At 40.1% G+C, this 5,693-nt stretch overlaps 1 pseudogene; it reads left to right on the forward strand.

Moving 5' to 3' along the window:
• The first annotated feature begins 2,352 nt into the window (after window positions 1-2,352).
• Window positions 2,353-2,538, forward strand: LOC106733489 (cytochrome c oxidase subunit 7C, mitochondrial pseudogene; annotated as a pseudogene).
• Window positions 2,539-5,693: the final 3,155 nt, after the last annotated feature.

Here is a 5,693-nt window from a genome sequence, read left to right on the forward strand (position 1 = left end):
AGAACGCGCATACAGTGCCGGTGGGGATAAAATGGTGTAGATACTTTGAAAACAACCGGATAGTACTTTGAATGGTTAAGTATGTAATTACTGTATGGCCCAGGAATTTCACTTCTTAGTGCATACCCAACTACTTAGTGTATACCCCAAGAGAAATGAAATTTATTTTTTTTTTCCTTTATGAGAGCTGGGGGAAGGGGAAGTGGGAGAGGGAGAGACAGAGACACAGAGGCAATTTTGACAGGGAGGGCCCCACTGTCTGCAATCAGTATGTCTGAGACTTCCAATTAGCTAGGATTATAGGCACACACGATTGCACTCAGCATGTTCAAGTTGGCCCTGGGATCAAAGCACATCCTCCCATGAAGCTCTCAGCATCCTGAACTGTGGCATTTTCTGTTCTTCCGTTTGGCCGGGCCCCACACATATACATTTCTTTCTTCCTTTCTTTTCTTTTCTCTCTTTCTCTCTTTTTTCTTTCCTTTCTTTTCTTTTCTCTCTTTCTCTGTCTTTCTTTTTCTGTTTCTTTCTCTTTCTTTCTTTCTTTCTTTCTTTCTTTCTTTCTTTCTTTCTTTCTTTCTTTCTTCCTTTCTTTCTTTCTTCCTCCCTTCCTCCCTTCCTTCCTTCCTTCCTTCCTTCCTTCCTTCCTTCCTTCCTTCCTTCCTTTCTTTTTCTTTCTTTCCTTCTTTCTTCTTTACAATACGGAGTGCATGCCTGTGCACACACATATGAGAGAGAGAGAAGCACCCTTGAGAGGGTCTTGTCAGGCCTCAGTTCTCTTTCCCCAGTTCAGATCCTCAAGATCCTGGATGCCAGCTTGCATTCCCAGCATCTTTTTAAGCTGACCCGGGGATCTGATCCCATGGTTGGCCATTTGGCTTCTAGCCTTGTAGAGCACTTAAGTTACCACAGAGTCACAGAATCTGAGCCTACATGGATGTCTATATCAGCATGGTTTATAATAGTCAAAAAGGAGGAACAGCCCAGATGTTTGCTAACTGCTAAGTGAATATGTAAAACTTGATATAGCTATACATTTGAGTATTGTTAGGCAATGAAAAGGATTGATGAGCTAATAAATGCCACAGCGTGGATTAATCTTGAAAACATGTTAAGAAGACAGTCTTGGGGGCTGGCAGTTGACGTAATAAAAGAAACAAGGAGGGGGGTTGTCCAGCAGGTGTTGGAGTGGTTAAAGCGCTGGACTCCCATATGGTCAACTGCAGTTCGAGTGCTAGACCTGGCCACTTGAAAGTCACTCTAGGCATGTGTGTGTGCCCAAAATCCCAGGAGAGAAGGAATTGTGGTGTGGTCATACTTCATAAGGGTGCTAGACTCACACTTGGCTGACCCTGGTTCAAGTTCCAGGCCGGCAGCTTGCTTTCTCACTTTCTCTCTCTTTCTCTCTGTCCCTCTCTGGTCAAATTAAAATAAATAAATAAATAAATAAAGTATTTTAAAAAAAAGAAGCCAGTGACAAAAGACCCATATTATATGTCTAAACTTACATGAAATGTTCAGAGTAGGTAAATCTCTGAAGACAAAACATAGATTAGTGATTGCCTAGGGCTGACAGGGTAGGGACAGGGCAGGTGTTTTGGTGATGAAATATTCTGTTGGGCCAGATAGGTGCAGAGGTAAAATGCGACATTCTGTGAGACAGATCTGCATGGGTGGGTTGCAGTTTGTGCCTGAACACTTTCTTGAGTACACTGGGCATGTGTGTACCAATGGCCCAGGACTGGCTGAAGTTGGGGGTAGATTACAGTGTCAAGATTCTGTCAGCGGGGGCCAGCAGGTGGTGTGGTGGTTAGGGCTTTGGACTCCCACATGGCCAACTGTGATTAGAGTCCTGGACCTGGAGGCTTGCTTTCTCACTTTCCCTCTCTCCTTCCCTCCATTTCCCTCTGGTCGAATGAAAATAATAATAATAATAATAAAAGTAAATAAAAGCTTTCATCAAGGGTGCTGTGTCTCTGTTCTTCTCCTTTCTATCTCTCTCAGATGGAATACATTTTTACATAAATTCTAAAATTGATACTGCTCATGGTTGCACAACTCTATCTGTATAAAACCCACTAAATTATATACTTTTTTTTCTTTAAAGAATTACTGGAGTCAGCAGGTGGTGTGGTTGGGGGCACTGGTCTCCCACATGGTCCACCATGTTTTGAGTCCCAGATCTGGTGCCTTGCCTTCTCATTTTCCCTCTTTCTCTCTCTCTCTCACTCTCTGTCTCTCAAGGTAAAAAACAATGATAATGGAAGGTCGTGAGAAAGGAAGGGCTTGTGGCGGTTCGGCCATTTCTCCACTCTTCGAACTCTGCGCTCTCGCAGGGCTTCCAGCAGCGCCATGCTGGGACAGAGCATCTAGAGGTTCACAACCTCCGTGATCCGCAGGAGCCACTATGAGGAGGTCCCGGGAAAGAATCTGCCATTTTCAGTGGAAAACAAGTGACGGTTACTCCTTATGATGACTTTATACTTTGGATCTGGATTCGCTGCACCTTTCTTTATGGTAAGACACCAACTGCTTTAGAAATAAGGATGTTTTAATTCATCCATTTAATAGGAAGAACATTTTAAGAGGCGCAGTCACAATCTCTGGAAAATGGATCAAACTCTTAAAATCATAGTATACTGAATATGTTTGTAAATAAACTTAAGACCTGAATGCATAATACCTCTTTTCTGAAATAAGGATATGATTAATTGAACATGTCTTTACTTTATTTTGGGGGTTATTTTATTAGTTATTATTATTTTAAAATTTGACGAGAGGGAGAGAAAGGGAAAGCAAGAAAGCCACTAGGTCCAGGAAACAAACCGTGGTTGACTATGTGCGAGTCCATCACATACTTTAAAACTGCAAATTCTGGAACCAGCAGATGGCACAGTAGTGACGTCACTGGACTCCCACATAGTTGACCATGGTTTGAGTCCTGGACCTGGTTGCTTAAGGCACAGGCTGGGCACATGTGCGTGCATGCCCAAGATCGTGAGAGGAGAATGGAGAAGGGATTGTGGCATGGCTATGCCCCTTGGAGGATGATCTCTCACTTTCTGAGTCTTTCTCTGCCTCTCCAGCAAGCACATACGCCCTATAGCAAAAATCTCTAAAAAAAAAAAAAAAACAACAAACCTGTGAATTATGTGATATACAAATTATGTCTTAATAAAATAGTTTAAAAGATGACAAAATATAGAGAAAAACAAGACCAGAAAACATAAAATAACTTTAAACAATACATGTAAATAGAGCTAACTTTCCAGTTAAAGACAGATTATCAGAATGAATTAAAGATATGAGATAAAAAATATCCAAGTGTAGGGCCAGCAGGTGGTGTAGAGGTTAAGGCACTGAATCCCATATGGCTGATTGTGTGGTTCAAGTCATGGATTCAGTGACTTGAAAATCACATTAGGTTCATGTGTATGGGTGTCCAAGATCCCAAAAGGAGAATAGAAAAGGGATTGGGATGTGGCCATTCCCCCTTAGGGGGTGATTTCTCACTTTCTCTCTCTGTCTCTCTCTGGTGAGTGCATGCGCACCATAGCAAAAGTTAAAAAAAAAAAATCTAAGTATATACTGTTTAAATAATACACTGAAAGGCTGAATGTAAAATCCTGGTAGAATTAGCAGGCAAATGTTAACAAATGTTAACAATAAAAAGCTTATGCATTATACTATTATAGGGGAAAATAAACAGTAAGTATGACATGTTCCTAGAAACAGTTACCATATAATAACAGATTCAATTCATCATTAAGTTATAAAAATTTTAAACTTCTAGGCACCTGTGTCTTTTCTTTTCTTTCTTTCTTTCTTTCTCTTCTTTTTATTTTTTGAGAGGTTCTTGCTATAGGGTGCATGTGTTCTCCTGAAAGACAGAGACATGGAAAGTGAGAAATCACCCCCAAAGGGAATGGCCACACTGCAATCCCTTCTCCATTCTCCTCTTGGGATCTTGGGCACACATGCTACCCAGCGTGAATTTAAGCTGCCGGATCCAGGACTCAAACTGTGGTCAATTACATAGAAGTCCAGCAACATAACCATTATGCCACCTACTGGTCCTGGCACCTTGTGTCTTAAAATACGTAAAGCAAAATTTATAGAAACAAAATGAAACATTAACGAATCTACAGTCATACACATTTTAACATATCTTTTTCAGTGTTTGATTCACCAAGTAGACAAAACAATCAGTAAGGATAAAGAAGATTTTAACAGCACAATTAATGTGACTGATTAAATGCATTTTTATATAGAATACTGCATCAAGCAAGCATTAGGCCACAAAACATGAGAGTTATACATACTGACAATGAAGGTCGAGGTATTAAATCATGAAATCTAAATTTGATAAACGAAAGGTTCATATGGATGAAATAGATGGATCAGTGAGCTAGTGTTTGAAGAACTGAGGACTTGAGATGGGTAGAATGGTAGTACTAAAAATATTATCAAATGGTATAGTGGCCACATTTTTTTCCAGAGGTAATTTTTCCCGAGTAATTACAAGGCCCAGAGTGTTGTCATGAAAGTAGATTGCTGAACTGGGGTAGAAGTCATGGAAGATAAAGAGAGTAAGGTACTAGAATACCAGATTTAAAATATCTTAAGATGTCAGGACTTGGAGTAGGAAAGAAGACTTGGGGCTATCAAGTAGCATGGTGATTAAGGCACTGGACTCTCACATGGCCCATCTCAGTTAGAGTCCAGGACCTGGTGGCTTGCTTGCTCACATTCTCTTTCTCTCTCTCTGGTGAGCATGCATGTAGCAAATTTTAGAAATAATAATAATAATAAAATTAAACAGTTCTCTTTTTGAGAGGTTATTGCTATAGGGTATATGCACTCGTCAGAGAGACAGAGAGAGTAAGAGAGACAGAAAGTAATAAATCATTCCCCAGGGGGATGGCCGCACCGCAATCCCTTCTCCTCCATTTTCCTCTCTGGATTTTGGACATGCACACACATGCGCCCGGTGTGAGTTTCAAGTCACTGTGGCTGGTACTTGAACCATGGTTGACTATGTGGGAGTCCAACAATATAACCATCACGCCATCTGATCCCAATAAGCAATTCTCTAAAAAAGAAGAAGAAGTCTTAAACTAGTGCTTTCAGGGACTAAGAGTAATAAAGACTTTCTGCTGAGACTTCACCCTCCAGACCCCATTGGCAAATGGTAGGTCCCCCTGTATCCTTCTCTCTGTCTTTTCATTTTTTAAATTTTCCTTCTTAAAATTTTATTAAGATAAAGTATTTTCTTGGCTCTCAGATCCTCCTTTATCTTGCTAATAATCCCCTTCCTCCCTCCCATTTAGGAAAGGCAAAAGTGCAGGCTTTAAGAAGAGGACTGACTCTGCCATTGGAGCTGAGAACAAGTGCCGCACATTTTTCAATTTTTACTTTTTAAAAAAATAAATAATTTTTTTCTTTTTAAAATATTTTTTCTTCCTCTCTTTTTTTCTCTTTCTCTGTTTTCTTATACTTTCTATTTTACCTTCAATACTTTGCTGTTCTGTCTCCAAGATCAAATCTCAGATGTAGAAGACAGAATCACTGGACGAGAAAGTCACGGAGAAGACTAAGAAAACAGCCCCCCAAAATGAGAATAATATATGAGAAATACTAGGTACCATTAAACATCCAAACATCTGGATAATCAGTATTCCAGAAGGTGAAGA

Source organism: Tupaia chinensis, unplaced genomic scaffold (assembly GCF_000334495.1).
Source record: "Tupaia chinensis unplaced genomic scaffold, TupChi_1.0 Scaffold143886_1, whole genome shotgun sequence".
NCBI lineage: Eukaryota > Metazoa > Chordata > Mammalia > Scandentia > Tupaiidae > Tupaia > Tupaia belangeri.